The sequence below is a fragment of the Rhinatrema bivittatum genome, unplaced genomic scaffold, assembly GCF_901001135.1.
Source record: "Rhinatrema bivittatum unplaced genomic scaffold, aRhiBiv1.1, whole genome shotgun sequence".
NCBI classification, from domain to species: Eukaryota; Metazoa; Chordata; class Amphibia; order Gymnophiona; family Rhinatrematidae; genus Rhinatrema; species Rhinatrema bivittatum.
This window is the reverse complement of record NW_021821504.1, coordinates 8032-26992: the sequence shown is the minus strand read 5'-3', so window position 1 is coordinate 26992 and position 18961 is coordinate 8032. Positions and strand designations below refer to the sequence as shown.

General features: G+C 41.6%; 1 protein-coding gene across 1 annotated transcript in view; it reads right to left on the bottom strand.

The window, feature by feature from the left end:
• Positions 1-18073, bottom strand: part of LOC115082703 (signal transducer and activator of transcription 3-like) — a gene marked incomplete at its 3' end in the record, with an annotated part of 51776 nt that extends 33703 nt beyond the window's left edge. The window contains exon 1 of the mRNA XM_029586898.1: positions 17989-18073. The remainder of the gene's footprint in view (positions 1-17988) is intronic.
• Between the last annotated feature and the right edge of the window lie 888 nt (positions 18074-18961).

Sequence of the window (18961 nt, the reverse complement as noted above, 5' to 3'; positions counted from 1 at the left end):
CCCAGACTCCACCCCCAGAACATCTCTCCCCTATGAGTATAGTTTTACACACACAATCATGCAATTTTCTACCGGGCCATTTCTATAAATAAAGCACTGCTTCATCTGCACAAGTACCTTTGAAAATTACCCTCTTAAAGATCTACATCAGGAGTGGCTAACTCCAGACCGAGAGCCACAAACAGACCCTGGTTTTCAGACTACCCATGATGAATATGCATGAGATGGATTTGCATAGTGTATGCAAATCTCATGCATATTCATTATGAATATCCTGAAAACCAGGCATGTTTGTGGCTCTCGAGGACCCCAGCTGACCACCCCGATCTACATTAATGGCCTCTACACACCATTGGAGAGATCCTGAACTGAGGACTGAAACCAAACGACTGAGATCAAATGCCTGCTATATGCATAGGGATCTTCATTTTCAATTACCTTATTTTTCTCAGGAATTTATCAGTGTTTATTATAACAAATGGGAGAAAAGCAGTAGGGAAAAAAAATGAATGTTTTCTACCAATTTTCTCCTATTTTCATGTGTTATAATGAACACTGATATATGACTAAGAGAAAACTGGAAAGAAAAAAAAAGGGGAAAATGAAGATCCAATGTATGTACATGATTGGTCATTTATCCACTATTCCAGTGGTTCCCAGCTTTGTGTGTCATGGCACACCTGGCACTGGGCTCACTTCATCATGGTATGCCAGCACCTTACCTATTCCCTACCCCTCTGGCATCATTCTCTTCCTTCCCCCCCCCCAACTGTTAGCATCACCTTCCCTCCATTCTCCGTCTCTTCGCATCATCACCTTCTCTTCCCTCTTCTCCCATTCCCTCACATCACCATTTTTCCCCTCTCTTCCTTCACTCCACTGCAATTCTCATCATCTTCCTTTTTTCCCTTTCCTACCCTCTCCCCCTCCTTGGCATCAGTACTCTTTCCTTTCCTCTCCCAACACCCCCAGCTTCCTTGCAAATTCAACTGCCTCTTCCAGCACCAGTTACCTGGTGCTATTTCTTTCTCCTCTGCAACTGGAACTGCATGGGGCCAGCAGGACTTGTGAGCCTACAGGGTCCGTGTCCCCCCCCCCCATGCCGTTTCAATGCAGAGGGGAAAACAGAAACAGCAGCATATAAATGTTGCCCTCAGACACCCCCTGCTGGTGGGAGGATATCCTGCAGGCCAGCTATTATAGGGAAAGAGAAAGTGAAGGATTGCTGTGGCACCCCAGAGCACACTGGTTGGGAAATGCTGCCCTACTCCACAAGAAAACCTAAAACCTTCCAGAAACCTAAAAACAAATGGAGAAGATACAAATTATGGTTTTCTGGAAAAAGCCAAAAAACCTTGAACACATTCAAATTTTTTCTAAATAACTAAGCATATAGCTTATCCTGGCCTGAAACTAAATGCTGTTAGGTAAATAAGTAAAGAAGGTACCAGGCAACAGTCCTCAATTAAGTACAATACCAGAATAGTGCAAGGGAACTGTGGTTGATATGAAATACAGTCAACAAGAAAATTTTAGGGAATGTTTTCAGGGTATATTTGTATAAGTGTTACCAAATGTATAAACTTATGCTTTAAAATTTGTTTAGGTTATGTGATTATGTGAATTTTTATCATTTATGTTCCATTGGACTATTCTAGTACTGAAACTAAATGCATCTTGGAGTTTTTAATTGGCTATTAAATGTTTTGCTTATAGTGTCTCTTAACAGCCCTATATGCAATAAAGAAAAACCTTGGCCAGTTACAATCTCCCACTAAAACTATTAAAATTATTCAATAGCATCATTCAAGAAATCAACTTATATAGAAGTGAAGTCTAAGGTCTATCAATAACCCAAAACTACAGAGAATGGGTCAGAAACCCTAACAGAAATACTGCACTGGTTTTGCAAACAGTTTGCATCCACAGAGAAACCTAAAAGTGTGCGCAAAGCAGAACAAGGACACTTCCCCATTTACCATACAACAAAGAAAATTCAAATTCTGATGCTGCTTCACTAAAACAGCAAACACTGTTTTATTCACAGATACCTATGAGCAAGTTTCTTCAGAATCATGTATTAAAATATTCTAAATTAAAATGTTCCCTTCTCTTCCAAGCACCAAACCCAGCAAAACACATCCCAAACATCTATGTAGCAAACCTACCATATCAAAATACAATCCTACAGGTCTCAAACAGTGAAATCCCTACCAGTGAGAAAGGCAGTAAATATTGTACTGGTGTTCTAGGGCATGTTGCATCTCCTAAGAGGAGCTTCAGATTGGGAAAACAAAAGCAGCTGGACTAATGCAGATCCCTACACAGAAACTACATGCTCGCAGAATACTTCATCTCGATCACACATGCAGAAAACAGGCCCTTACCAAATACAGAATAAAGAGACCATAAAGCATAAATAGAAACATGCAGGCAAAAACTGAACTGGAAATCCCAAGAAACCAGCCTCTGTGCACAGTGCAACGCCAAAGAAACAAACAAATGCAATTCTTCCTGTACCGTGCAAAATTAAAGATGAGGCACATTTTCCAAAGCCGACAAAATAAAACACCCCCAAAAACAGGACTTCCTACAAAAGAATAACTAATCGGAGAAAGTTCTTTTATACTCAACGCACAATTAAACTCTGGAATTTGTTGCCAGAGGATGTGGTTGGTGCAGTTAGTATAGCGGTGTTTAAAAAAGGATTGGATAAGTTCTTGGAGGAGAAGTCCATTACCTGCTATTAAGTGCACTTAGGGGTAGATTTTAAAAAATTGCGCGATCGTGTACTTTTGTTCGCGCACCAGGCGCGAACAAAAGTAAGCTGGATTTTATAAGATACGCGCGTAGCCACGCGTATCTTATAAAATCCGGGGTCGGCACGTGCAAGGGGGTGCACATTTGTGCAACCTGCGCGCGCCGAGCCCAGCGCGTGCTGCCTGTTCCCTCCGAGGCCGCTCCGATTTCGGAGCGGCCTCGGAGGGAACTTTCCTTCGCCCTCCCCCCACCTTACCCACCCCCCCGGCCCTATCTAAAACCTCCCCCTAACTTTGCGCACGCCGGCCGGCAGCCCCGCTCTGTGTTCTGGTCCCAGGGGCTGGTCCGGAGGCCGCGGCCACGCCCCCGGAACACACCCAGGCCGAAACCACGCCCGCATCACCACCCCCGAAACGCAGCATCACGCGCGTCGCCACCCCCAAAACGCCGCGTCACTCCGGCCATGCCCCCGACACGCCCCTTTTAGAAAGTCCCAGGACTTACGCGCGTCCCGGGGTTTTACGTGTGCTGGCGGCCTATGCAAAATAGGTGCGCCGGCGCGCGAGTGCCCTGCGCACGTAAATCCAGAAGGATTTACGTGTGCAGGGCTTTTAAAATCCGCCCCTTAGAGAATAGCCACTGGCATTAGCCAGGGTAACATGGAATAGACTTAATTTTTGGGTACTTGCCAGGTTCTTATGGCCTGGATTGGCCACTGTTGGAAACAGGATGCTGGGCTTGATGGACCCTTGGTCTGACCCAGTATGGCATTTTCTTATGTTCTTATGTATATAATCCTGGGTGAAACAGCAGGAAAATATACTGTATCCCGCCCCCAAGTCAGAAACGCAAACTAACCAGAGAACACGGACCAACACTAGAACTCAGGAACTGTCCTAGTTCTTGTCCTTTCTATATATTCTGTATATTTTCTCTAGACAAGTAGAACAGTAATCTGCCCCACAAGTGGGCAATGTCGTACAACATTGCTGAATCAGAATAGCTCAGAAAAACTGAGGTTATTTTTCTGTGTGTGCGCAGGATCGTGAGCAGCCACCGGGTGTATGAAGGGTCACGTTATTGCTCTCTCCTAAACCTCTCAAAGGGTTTTTGCTTGCAGAGTTTCTTATTTTAATTTCTCACAAGTCTCGGGGGGGGGGGGGGGGGGGGGGGCCTCTTCCTACGATGCTGCGACTTGGGATTCGCGGTGGCCCGTAAGCGCTGCTCCTCTTCTGCATGCGCTGATGCTCCTCCTCCTTCCTGCCCACGCGGCTCCGGCAACGTTTACTTCCGGGGCCGCACAGGCAGGAAAAAGGAGCAGCATCACCGCGTTGAAACGCAATCTTTTTCTTTGGGCCATGGTGATGTGAGCCTCATCACGGCCCTGCCGATCTGCCTGTTGCAGCGCCGCATAAGCCTCCCTGTGCCCTGCACGTGGCACCCCAGACCTAGTGCTTCCACCGGCCCTGCCCGCAGGTTTCTCTTTGGGCTGCAGCACCAGCAGACCCTTTTCTTGTCTTTGGCTGGGAAGTTTAAAAAAAAAAAAAAAAAAAATCACGTGATGGGAGCGACCGGCCCACCGGGGGAAGCCTGATCCCCCGATAGGCCAATCCGCCCCTGTTCTGGGGTAGGGGGAAGGAATAAGATCTTACAGGAACTTCTCTCTCAGTTTTGTCTGCTTGACAGTGTGAATTGCTGTGCCATGACAACAAGGATTGCTCTGAAAAAGACATCCAAGACTAAATCAGCTGACCCGGTCCAAGAACCCCTTCTGCTTTCCGAGAGGGAGCCACTGACAAAAGGCAGTAGTTCTTGTTTTTGAAAATAAGCTGAGAAAACTTACACAAAAATTGTCACAGTCAAACAACAGTTTTAGCTAAGCATTTGCAAGAAGTGAAAACAAGATAAAGCCTATACATTTTTTAAATAAAGCCCAAAATTAAATCCAAGTGCTAGAACCAGAGGCAGAGGTAGCAATCTTGAAAGCAGCAACATGCAAATATCAGGAAAAGAACCTCAAGAATTGCTCTTGGAGAAATAATCTTCGGTTCCCTGGCCTACCAGATGACATCTCCAATTCTGAGCTCTCTAAAATTTTGGAATCATGGTGGTGACTGAGCTGCAACTGGTCACCCGACATGGTACACAGACTAGATAGAGCACACAGGCAGGGGCAATGCATGAAAGACAGCAATCGACCTCTTAAAATTTTGCACTTAAGACTAAGATTATGAAACTACAGACTCCGTGTTACTTAATCAATTACCCAGTACTTTATATGATGTATTTTCCGTTCCTAGATCCACCAAAAAAAAAAAAAAAAAAAAAAAAAAAAAAAGAGGTGGTGGATTATTGTTAGTCGTGCACAAGAATCGAAACTTAACGCATCAACATATTAGCATTGCAGCACAGTATGAGGTTGCCTTTATTAAATCTAACTCTTCAGATTATTTTAGTATACACTCCACCAGGCCTTCTGAAATTTAATTGCTCTCCTTTAATTGAATTGTCTACTACAATTGATCCCAATGTTCCCACTATTGTATTTGGAGATTTTAATATTCACATGGACGTTTTACCCCTGTCAGATACATGAATTAATATTATCTAGTCTAGAGGCATTAGGCCTTAAACAAATTATCACGATAACAACTCATCGGGCGGGTCATTCCTTAGACCTGGTGTTTATAAATGATGCCTTTCACATAAAATCATTTCCAATTAGCCAACCCCTCATTACATTTACCCTACGGTTTAACATTCCACCAGCAGAACGTGTTCCCTCAACAGGAGAAATTGAATTTAAAAAACCTTGTAAATTAGATGATCTTATTGCGGTCTTACCAGATGCCCTATCCAAGTTAGACACTTCTTCTGCATAAGTAGATGCCAATTCTTGGGAATTTATTACTACTGACTTATCAAATATTCTGTGTCCCACATTTAGAAAACGGATTAACCCTCATGCAATTCATAAAGCCCTGTGGTTTACAGTCCAATTAAAAACGCTTAAACAGGCATTAAGATGCCTAGAGAGAGTCTGGCGCAAATCTCGCACCACCACCTCATTAACTCAATACAGGATAGCCCTTCACAATTAACTGCTATTAATACAGCCAAACGCGATTTCTATGCGGAAAAAAATCCACAAATTTAAATTCAACCCAAAATTATTATTTTCTTATGTTTCAGACCTTATCAAAGCTAGAAGTTCCTTTACTAGTTCATTTTACAAGAAAAAACAACTAAATTTGCCAATTATAAGAACATAAGAAATTGCCATGCTGGGTCAGACCAAGGGTCCATCAAGCCCAGCATCCTGTTTCCAATAGAGGCCAAACCAGGCCACAAGAACCTGGCAATTATCCAAACACTAAGAAGATCCCATGCTACTGATGCAATTAATAGCAGTGGCTATTCCCTAAGTAAACTTGATTAATAGTCGTTAATGGACTTCTCCTCCAAGAACTTATCCAAACCTTTTTTGAACTCAGCTACACTAACTGCACTAACCACATCCTCTGGCAACAAATTCCAGAGCTTTATTGTACGCTGAGTGAAAAAGAATTTTCTCCGATTAGTCTTAAATGTGCTACTTGCTAACTTCATGGAATGCCCCCTCGTCCTTCTATTATTTGAAAGCGTAAATAACCAAGTCACATCTACTTGTTTAAGACCTCTCATGATCTTAAAGACCTCTATCATATCCCCCCCTCAGCCGTCTCTTCTCCAAGCTGAACAGCCCTAACCTCTTCAGCCTTTCCTCATAGGGGAGCTGTTCCATTCCCTTTATCATTTTGGTTGCCCTTCTCTGTACCTTCTCCATCGCAACTATATCTTTTTAAAGATGCAACCAGAATTGTACACAGTATTCAAGGTGTGGTCTTCACCATGGAGCGATAGAGGCATTATGACATTATCCATTTTATTAATCATTCCCTTCCTAATAATTCCTAACATTGTTTGATTTTTTGACTGCTGCAGCACACTGAGCCGATGATTTTAAAGTATTATCCACTATGATGCCTAGATCTTTTTCCTGGGTGGTAGCTCCTAATATGGAACCTAACTTTGTGTAACTACAGCAAGGGTTATTTTTCCCTATATGCAACACCTTGCACTTGTTCACATTAAATATCATCTGCCATTTGGATGCCCAATCTTCCAGTCTTGCAAGGTCCTCCTGTAATGAATCACAGTCTGCTTGTGATTTAACTACTCTGAATAATTTTGTATCAACCTCACTCATCGTATTCCTTTCCAGATCTCACACACACACACATATACACACACACACACACACACACACACACCAGTCCAAGAACAGATCCCTGAGGCACTCCGTTTACCCTTTTCCACTGAGAAAATTGACCATTTAATCCTACTCTCTGTTTCCTGTCTTTTAACTAGTTTGTAATCCACGAAAGGACATCGCCTCCTATCCCATGACTTTTTAGTTTTTGTGGAAGCCTCTCATGAAAGACTTTGTCAAACGCCTTCTGAAAATCCAAATACACTACATCTACCGGTTCACTTTTATCCACATGTTTATTAACCCCTTCAAAAAAATGAAGCAGATTTGTTAGGCACGACTTCCCTTGGGTAAATCCTCAGGGATCTTCCCTTTCTCCTACTTTGTTTAACATTTACATGGCCCCACTTTGCAGGCTTCTAGCCGGTTTAGGATTAGTTCATTATGTATTCGCTGATGATGTGCAGATCCTCCTACCAATTACAGTTTCGCTACATAACACTTTGAAACTTTGGGACATCTATTTCAACTCTATCAAACAGCTTCTTACCCATATGTCACTATCTCTAAATGACTCAAAAACTGAGATTCTTTACATTTGCAATAAAATGACTGAAAAAAATTACATTAGATATCAAGTAAAACCTGCCCTTTGCTAATATCAAAGAGGAAGTTAGGGATCTAGGCATCATATTTGATAGTGAACTGAATTTAAAGACATATAAAATCCATAGTAAAAGATGGCTTTTATAAATTACAGATTTTAAAGAAACTAAAACCTCTTTTACATCATAGCGATTTTCGTACTGTTCTCCAAGCTCTGCTTTTGTCTAGGTTAGATTACTGTAATGCCCTTCTCCTGGGCCTCCCGGCTTCGTCAATTTGCCCTCTGCAGTTGTTGAAGAATGCGACTGCGCACGTATTGACAAATGTCAAGAAGTTTGATCATATTACTCCCATTTTGAAGGAGTTACATTGGCTCCCTATCAAGGCCAGAATCCATCATAAATTCCTGTCTCTTAAGTCATAAAACCGTTTATGGTGACAATTCAGAATGGTTAAATGCATCTCTCCATATGCACACTCCCGCTCGTAATCTGAGATCTTCAGGCAAGGTTCTACTTGAAGACTGGAGGATAGCAAATGTAACCCCAATATTTAAAAAGGGCTCCAGGGGCGATCCAGGAAACTACAGACCGGTTAGCCTGACTTCAATGCCAGGAAAAATAGTGGAAAGTGTTCTAAACATCAAAATCACAGAACATATAGAAAGACATGGTTTAATGGAACAAAGTCAGCATGGCTTTACCCAGGGCAAGTCTTGCCTAACAAATCTGCTTCACTTTGTTGAAGGAGTTAACACGTGGATAAAGCTGAACCGGTAGATGAGTATACTTGGATTTTCAGAAGGCATTTGACAAAGTTCCTCATGAGAGGTTTCTAGGAAAAGTAAAAAGTCATGGGATAGGTGGCGATGTCCTTTCGTGGATTGCAAACTGGCTAAAAGACAGGAAACAGAGAGTAGGATTAAATGGACAATTTTCTCAGTGGAAGGGAGTAGACAGTGGAGTGCCTCAGGGATCTGTATTGGGACCCTTACTTTTCAATATATTTATAAATGATCTGGAAAGAAATACGAGTAAGAATCAAATTTGCAGATGACACAAAACTGTTCAGAGTAGTTAAATCACAAGCAGATTGTGATAAATTGCAGGAAGACCTTGCGAGACTGGAAAATTGGGCATCCAAATGGCAGATGAAATTTAATGTGGACAAGTGCAAGGTGATGCATATAGGGAAAAATAACCCATGCTATAAATTACACAATGTTGGGGTCCATATTAGGTGCTACAACCCAAGAAAGAGATCTAGGCGTCATAGTGGATAACACATTGAAATTGTCTGTTCAGTGTGCTGCGGCAGTCAAAAAAGCAAACAATGTTGGGAATTATTAGAAAGGGAATGGTGAATAAAACGGAAAATGTCATAATGCCTCTATCGCTCCATGGTGAGACCGCACCTTGAATACTGTGTACAATTCTGGTCGCCGCATTTCAAAAAAGATATAATTGCGATGGAGAAAGTACAGAGAAGGGCTACCAAAATGATAAGGGGAATGGAACAGCTCCCCTATGAGGAAAGACTAAAGAGGTTAGGACTTTTCAGCTTGGGGAAGAGACGGCCGAGGGGGGATATGATAGAGATGTTTAAAATGAGAGGTCTAGAACGGGTAGATGTGAATCGGTTATTTACTCTTTCGGATAATAGAAAGACTAGGGGGCACTCCATGAAGTTAGCAAGGGGCACATTTAAAACTAATCGGAGAAAGTTCTTTTTTACTCAACGCACAATTAAACTCTGGAATTTGTTGCCAGAGGATGTGGTTAGTGCAGTTAGTATAGCGGTGTTTAAAAAAGGATTGGATAAGTTCTTGGAGGAGAAATCCATTACCTGCTATTAAGTTCACTTAGAGAATAGCCACTGCCATTAGCAATGGTAACATGGAATAGACTTAGTTTTTGGGTACTTGCCAGGTTCTTATGGCCTGGATTGGCCACTTTGGAAACAGGATGCTGGGCTTGATTGACCCTTGGTCTGACCCAGTATGGCATTTTCTTATGTACTTACAGTTCCATCACCTAAATTGGTACATCTAAACGCAGTCAGGGAAAGGGCACTCTCATTGGCTGGACCAAAACTTTGGAATTCCCTTCCATCCAATATACGATTAGAAGTTAACATTCAGACTTAAGAAACAGGTAAAAACTGTTATTTGAGCAGATTTTTATTAACCCAGATTAACATCTACAGTGACTCCCCCCTGGGAATTTTATAGCTCTAGTTTAAGAATATTTAGTATTTTATTTTATAAGAGTATTATCAGGTCGGGTTTTATTATATTTAAATTGTATTTTATTTTGTAATGTTTTTTAAGTCAAGATTTTCTAGTCTAGATTGTTAAGAGCTATATATTTATTGGATAAATGGGGTTTATTTTAATTATGTTTCATTTTTAATCTTATTTTAATTTTTAATTTCATTTGATTATGAGTTTTTGGAATAAAGTATTAATGACTTATCCAACTTTTATGTAAACAGACGTGAAGTGCATACAATATGTTTGGTATATAAAATGCCTAAATAAATAAAAACAGATATTCTGATCCAATCATACCAGCTCAACACAACATATAAATATATCAATTTAAAACATACATAAGTAAAATATCAGATATATAAAATCTAAAAACCCCATTAAATTAAAATGTATGTCAAATAAAAACGTCAATGTGACTATCAAAAAAATGCTCAAATTAAAATACTCAAAATGTTCACTCTCCAAACACCTGTTTAAACAACCATATTTTTAAATTCTCCTTAAAAGTTTGAAAATTAACTTCTAATCTCAGTTCCTTTGGAAGTGAATTCCACAATTTGGGTCCAGCCAACAACGACAAGGCTCTCTCTCACTTAATTCAGATGAGCTGATCTGAGCGATGGGATAGTTAGACCACCTTTATTACCTGAACTTAGGTTACACTGTGGAGTATGAATAGGTAATGATGCATTTAGCCATTCAATATTTATTTTATTTATTTAAGTTCTTTTAATATACCGATGCTCAAGACCAAGTCTTATCGTACCGGTTTACAATGAAACAAGGGGAAACCATTTAACAACTGTATAGAAGATAAAGTTATATTAAACAGGGAGCAAAAAACATGGGCTTAGGAAGACAGGACAGATTTCAAACTGATATAACTGGAGAGTACTGATAATAGTCATCAACAAAGACAATTAAGTAGCGAGACATATCAAGGTTAACAAAAGTCAGTGAGTTCGGCAGGTAATTTATCATAAGTAATTATTAGGAATTAAATTTCCTGTGGAGGGAGGAACAGGGGCGGTAAGCAGGGGGGTGGGGTGGGAGGAGATTGGGAATGGGTTGTAAGGTGAAAGAGACAGTATTGGTTGATAGAGGCTCTATCAACCATGAGCTTGGGCAAACAGCCAGGTTTTCAGTTTCTTTCTGAAAGACAGATGAAATATATTCATTGTTTAATGATTTATGAATTAAACAGAGAACTTTATACTGTATTCTATAAGTGATCAGCAACCAATGTAAAGTTTTCAAATCTGGAGTAATATGATTGTATCTCTTTGTTCCAGTGGCCACTGCATTCTGTAAACGCTGCAGTGGTCTAAAGGTAGAGGACACAAGACCTAACAAAAGGGCATTGCAACAGTCCAACTTAGAGAAGATCAGAGTCTGTGAAACAGTCCTAAAATTGTTAGAATATAGTAAAGGCTTTAGTTTCTTTAAAATATGTAATTTACTAAAACCATCCCTGATCATATTTGAGATTGCTTTCTTCATATTAAGTTCGGTATCTAAAACTACCCCTATATCTCTAGCATGATCTACTACATCAAAATTGTATTGCTCAATTCTATATTTCATAATAGAATGATGGTCTAATCCATATGTTCTCAACCTTTTTTTCTGTCAAGACACACCTGACAGATGGTTCTCACATGCGTGACATACTGAACACATGATCATCATAGGGCTAAACGTAAAAATATATTCTGTATCTACAGGATCCACCCTGACCTCCCAACAATGGCTACAGAACAGAACTAGGCCATTCCCTGTTTAATTTACCATACAAAAAAAAATATATATATTTCTGGTGTCATCTCAGTAACAACAACATAAACACTCTCGCCTACCAGGTGCAATAGCCCTCCTTATGAAAATACAATAATTTACCACCAATGCATGTTCTATTGAGAAAACAAATAGTATTGATACAAATGCTAGTAAAATACTTCACCTCTGTCACATACATAGAACTGACCTTCACCAAATACAGAAAGACCACAAATTACAAATATGGAAACAAACTGGAATGGAAACCCAAAAAAGCCACTCTGCATTCTGTGCAAAACAAAAATATAGCACTTAACAGACTTCCAGGATCTGCAGTAATGTACACAAACTAATGCTCACAAAGTTACACCTGCAATATGAAACTCAAACAGTAATAACCCTACCTATGAAAAGGCAGCACTGCAAAAATTACAACAGGCCCTAAACACCAATACTCCTCCTATTAGGAAAACAGAACAAGGCAAGCTGCTATAGATCCCTACACAGAAAGTACAAGCTCGCAGAACACCCTTAGCTGGGTCACACACACAGAACAGACAGAACCTCACCAAATACAGAATAAAATGACCATAAAGCTAATGTTTGTGTTTTTGCGTTGTTGCACTGCATACAGCAGTTTGGCTTCTTGCTGTTCCAATTCAGTTTTTGTCTCCACATTTCTATTTAAAAATTCCTCGAGAAATATAAAAGAATTCTAAAACTAGAATATAATAAATGTTTCAAAACAACTGATAATGGAACAACATCCAAACATTAAAAATTTTCAAAATTATTAAATTCTTCAAACACCAATAAAATATTTCTAACAGCAGACATCACATAATACCCAATAATTAAAATGGCAGCCAAAAACTTAAAGCCACTTTTACTTACCCACTCCAGTAACTCTCCTACTCCTTTCCCTTGTAGGCCAACAGCACATACCAGAAGCAGCAAGGGCTGCTGAAGCTCTGTCCTCACACTCTTCTTCCTTAGGGCCCATGACTAGTCTATCTCACACACACACCAGTCACCTCCCCAACCAATGTCTCTTTCTCTCACATACACACCAGTCACTTCCCTTACCAATATCTCTTTCTCTCACATACACACCAGTCACTTCCCTGACCAATGTCTTTCACACACACACACCAGTCACCTCCCTGACCAATGTCTCTCTCACATACACCAGTGACTTTCCTGAGCAGTCTCTTGCTCCCAGGTTCTCTCTTACACACACATACTCTCATACATTTACATACATGCTGGCTCTCTCTCTGTCTCACTCACTCACCCCCACCCCCAGCACACATGGCAGCTGCAGCACAAGGTAGTTGCTATTAAAAGCAGAGTCTTGACAGGATGGAAACTGCAGCAGGAGTGACCTCCCCCACCCCACAGCAGCAAGAAGGCAGCACTCAGCTGTTTGCTTGTGTTGCTATCACGGCACAGAGCAGTCAGCCTTGAATGTAATGCTATGCTTTTTTATCTCCCCACCCCAGCCATTTATTTCTTTATTTTGCAGTTTATTATTTTTAAATTTTCTTGCTGGGGTTATGCTGGCAAGAGAAGGAGAGATCAGAGCCAGGGCAAAAGGGGGGAGGGGCAGCGGCACCTACTCCTGCAGCCCCTGGTAAAGTGGCTAGCCAGCACAGATTTTCAGCTCTGGGTCCGGGCAGCTTATGGATGGATTTCCCTAACAGCTGCACAGCAGGAAATCCCGGCAGCCACGTTCTCAGCTGACTGCTCAGTGCTGCGATGATCGCAGCACAGGCAACCTGCTGAGTGTAGCAGGGTCAGGGAGAGCCTTGGGATGCGATTTCTGCAGCAGCAGCAGCAGCATGCAAGCATGGCCTTTTCTTCTTCCCGTGTGCCCAGTAAACATCACTTCCTCTTCCGGGCCATAGGGGCAGGAAGAAGAAAAGGTCATGTTCCTGTTGCCGGCTTCCACAAACACTGCTGCCTTCCCCCTCAGTGCTTGAATGTGCTGATAGCCCGGGCAGAACGGGTACACGACACACCTGCCGGTGCCTCGCAACACACTAGTGTGCTGCGACACACCGGTTGAGAACCATTGGTCTAATCTATTACATAAGAAAATGATTTCAGTCTTTTGATTAACTGCCAGTTTCAAATGTGAAAATTGTTGAATGGAGGACAAATATCACCAACAAGGTGAAAACAAAACGAGTTGTCTTATGAAGGCTATAAACTTTTATTTTAAGATTATTCAGCAACTGTAGAGGCCAAGTGAAGCGCCTTTTCCTCCACCTGTGTGCAAATGACAAAGATGAAATTAAGGTTTAAGAACATAAGAAATTGCCATGCTGGGTCAGACCAGGTGTCCATCAAGCCCAGCATCCTGTTTCCAATAGAGGCCAAACCAGGCCACAAGAACCTGGCAAGTACCAAACACTAAGAAGATCTCATGCTACTGATGCAATTAATAGCAGTGGCTATTCCCCAAGTAAACTTGATTAATAGCCGTTAATGGACTTCTCCTCACCTTTTTTGAACCCAGCTACACTAACTGCACTAACCACATCCTCTGGCAACAAATTCCAGAGCTTTATTGTGCTTTGAGTGAAAAAGAATTTTCTCCGATTAGTCTTAAATGTGCTACTTGCTAACTTCATGGAATGCCCCCTAGTCCTTCTATTATTCAAAAGTGTAAATAATTGATTCACATCTACTCGTTCAAGACCTCTCATGATCTTAAAGACCTCTATCATATCCCCCCTCAGCCGTCTCTTCTCCAAGCTGAACAGCCCTAACCTCTTCAGCCTTTCCTTATAGGGGAGCTGTTCCATCCCCTTTATCATTTTGATTGCCCTTCTATGTACCTTCTACATCACAACAATATCTTTTTTGAGATGCGGCGACCAGAATTGTACACAGTATTCAAGGTGCGGACTCACCATGGAGCGATATAGAGACATTATCCGTTCCATTAACCATTCCCTTCCTAATAATTCCTAACATTCTGTTTGCTATTTTGACTGCTGAAATTTCCTGCGAGATGGTTTCCCTTCATGGATCGCACTATTATCTTTGAAGCTGCTGAAGCAGCACGCACTTTTCTTCAAAACGTGGGATGAGGTGACGTTCTATGACACTCATTGCATTTCACTAAATGAAGAATCATTTTGATTCTGAGGTTCCATCCTGAAAACAGCATTTCTGGAGGTACTGTACTTTCACTTTTTCATTTTCAAGCAGGCTACTTGCTGAAGATCCAAACTGTACTGAAGATGCCGTGTTGACCCCATTGCAGCCCATGTATACTGCAATCCAACTTGCTGTGCTTCAGACTTGATGAAATGGTGATCAGTTTCATGAGGAACATCTGATATCCAACTGATCTGCTTCTAGTTTCACTTCGCTAGGACAGTCAAGGCTCTGAAGTGAAGATTGTTTGGTTGTAACATTTATTTTTATGTTTGTGTCAACTCAGTGTTATATATGTTCTCCCTCAGGGGAATTTAGGGGTAAGGGTGGGGGGAGTTCTTTTAAGGGGAAAGGATGTCTCCAGAGAGAGGTCATTAGCAGACTACCAAAGGGAGCGACACTGGGACCTGTGCTATTTTAACATTATAAATGATCTGGAAAAGTAAAAAATGAGTATGGTGATCAAATATGAAGATTGTTCAAAGAGAAAATTATTTAAAGTTATTAAAACAGCAGTAAATTGCTAGGAACTGCAGAAGGACCTTATGAGACTAGGAGACTGCACAATTCCATCTGCCATTCAAATGCTGAAAAGCGATGCACGTAGGGAAAAACAATCCCACTATAAGAATTTAGCCATACACTGCTCTGATGACGGCACATAGATAGGCTACTCCATCTAGTAGCAGCGTTTAAAAATGTCTTTTAAGAAGCCAATGTAATAAGGTATGCTAGACTGACTGCATAGTTTTTACTCGTGTTTGTGCCCACAACTTTACTTCTGATTTAATAAGGATTTTAGCACACAGAACATATGCACGCTTCCATGTAAATCCATTCAATGAAGGCATTAACCATTATTCCCCAGTAGAGGTGAACAGGCTTAGCTCCCATTTTTTTTTTAATGCTGAAAAGGTAACTCCTGGGTCAGGGATGGAATAAAAGTTAAATCACGAATCTAGGGCTAGTGTTAATCAGTGGCAGATGGAATTGTGCAGTCTCCTATTCTCAGAAGGTCCTTCTGCAGTTCCTAGCAATTTACTGCTGTTTTAATAACTTTGAATAATTTTCTCTTTGAACAATCTTCATATTTGATCACCATACTCATTTTTTACTTTTCCAGATCATTTATAATGTTAAAACAGCACAGGTCCCAGTGTCGCTCCCTTTGGTAGTCTGCTAATGACCTCTCTCTGGAGACATCCATTCCCCTTAAAAGAACTCCCCCACCCTTACCCCTAAATTCCCCTGAGGGAGAACATATATAACACTGAGTTGACACAAACACAAAAATAAATGTTACAACCAATCTTCACGTCAGAGCCTTGACTGTCCAAGCGAAGTGAAACTAGAGGCAGATCAGTTGGATATCACAGATGTTCCTCATGAAACGTTTATTCCATCTCTGCCCCAGGAGTTTGATTTATTTATATTCCGCTTTTTGCAGCACTTCAAAGTGGATTACATTCAGGTACTATAGGTATTTCCCTATCCCCAGGAGGTTTACAATCTAACAGGCCTATACAGTAAAGCGTGGCCACGCTTACCCTGTTTCTAACCCGCTTTGTACCCACAATTTGGCCGCGCAAGTCTAACCCGCGATTCACAATCTGTTTTTACCAATCCTTACCGCTTCTTTAAATCGACGCGTATCCCTTTCCGCCCGCGGCATGCATGATATGTAAACGATTGGATTAGCTATTCCCTCCCATACAGTAACGTGCGGCCCGATTATCGCCTTTTTAACCAACTGTTTTGCCGCGTCTTTAACCTGCTAATTTACCGCCTACCCTGACCCTGGTGTTAGAGGGATGTGACAGCAATAGGCAGGCTCCGGTCAAATAAGTGGGTGGGTTGGAGCAAGCGAGTAACATGGTGTGGCCTGGTTCTCCTACGCTCGGGCCTGGTTATCTTACACTCTGGCATCGGGGATTGCCAGTCCTCTCTCTCCTCCCCTCCCGAAGCAAGGCGCAGGGAGAAAATCGACTCGACATTTTATTAAAGCAAATAGAAATTGTAACAAAAGTAAATTTACTGCATGCTTCCAGCAGCCCCAGTCCTCTCTCCCCTCCTCCCGAGGCACGCACCGCAGCTCCCCTGCCTCCCGGGGGCAGCCGGCGGCGAAAGCGGCTTCCAGCAGCCCCGCCGGCGAAGGTGCATGAATGCACGTCCAATTTGGGCGCTCAAGGCAGCGAAGGCGCATCAGCGCACGCAGTGACCTCGGACGTCCGGAGTCGATTCGATTTTCGCCCTGTGCCTTGCTTCGGGAGGGGGGGGGGGGGGGGGGAGAAAGAGGACTGGCAATCCCCGATGCCCGAGCGTAGGAGAACCATCCACTTCCTGGTACCTGTCATTTCATTTGAAATGACAGGTACCAGCGCACCCAGGATACTGTATAGCGCTCTATACAGTAAAATGGATTGCGCTTCATGGACGCGCTTTGCATTTGCGTCTAATTTAAATACTGTATCGAGCGGTATGTGATCCGAACTGTGCACGCGGCAAACGAGCGGGCGCCCAGCACTGCCGCACTTTTTCTTATGCGCCCTTACTGTATCGGCCTGTAAGTTTGTACCTGAGGCAATGGAGGGTAAAGTTAAATTTCCAGCATTACACACTTGGTTAAGCACTGGGAAATCCAAGCCAAAGGGATTCTGCCCTGTGACCCCCAAACCACAGATGCAAAATTGTGTGTGCAACTACTGTATTTAGACTGTTCACCACCATTGCCACATGATTCTCTTTATTCGTCTTATTTCGGTGCGCAAGGCCTGTAAATCCCTCTGTCACGCTGCTGCCAGGTTTGCTGGTAGTTACACACAGAGACGAATCTGGTGAAGCATGAGATGATAGCAACAGACAGTAGTATAAAAAATGAGCACTGCACAACAATGACAACTGTACCTCTGTAAATGCCTGCCCCAAAGACCTTATGTAATAAGACAATTGCACATACAATTCTGTGCTGCAAAGTGGCAACAACTGTGCTTCCACTTTACACTGGTCTATGTTGCCTTTTCAGTTTCGTGCACACAACTTTGTATGCATCAACTCATTTTATGTGCAAAACTCATGTATTAAAGCACAAATGTTCACATTGCATAAGGATAGGAAAAGGTGCTTACAAAAAAAAAAACCAAACACTATTACTCACCAATAAAGAGCCCAAAGGCCACAAAGTCACAGCCAGTGTCAGGCAGCTATTTCCTGGCCCCTCAGATACTAGTCAGACAGCACCTAAAGGTAAGAGATGACAAAGAGCGCTGAAAGCTGGGGTCAGTTGCAGCTGTGACAAAGTTGTCAAAGTTCTAGAGCAGTGTGGTGCTGTTTTGTAGTTTGTTTTTTTTAATCAAAGAGAATTTCGGCTCACCAAAAATTATTTCACAGCAAAATCTTAATTTGAAATGTTCTACTAGAAAAATGCCAAGCCCATTCAGTTTTCCGTAGAACATGGACAGGGAATAGTAGGCTTTGCTCCTGTGTTGTCTGGTTTCTATCCAGACATAAAAGGAATGAGTTTACACTTACAGTAAATGGAAGTAGGCGGGGATTACCAGGAACTCAAACACTGGATGAAAAAAAACTATTAGTACATTTTCTGTATAAGAACTGGGAGCAGAAAACAGAAAAAAGGAAAGCACATTTCCTGCATACTGAGGAATCGAAGGGCAATGACCCTCAGCAGCTTCTAACATAAAAACAGAGAAGCAACATATATTTGGCTTGTGGTTACTTGCAATATCATAACTGTAAATTGTATTTGTGTTTAAAAATGCAATTGGTACATGGTAAAACATTACGAATTGATTTCAAGTAGTTTTGGTTAATTATGTGCATTGTTCTGTAATACATGTTAAAACTATCAAAATGCACACTGATGAACTTGCATAAAGTAACTCAATGATCAGCAATTTACCAAGATAGTAACTATTTATAAACATTTCATATTCTGCCTCCCCACCAAAGATGGTCTAAAGGTGGATCACAATCAAATTTAAATCAGATTTGGAAATATAGTAGCATCCATTTCAAGGTGTATTTATAATTAAAAAATTCAAATCAAAATTACAGTTACAATATCATTACAATTTTCAATCAGAAAAAAGAAAATTGAGCGCAAAGGAAGG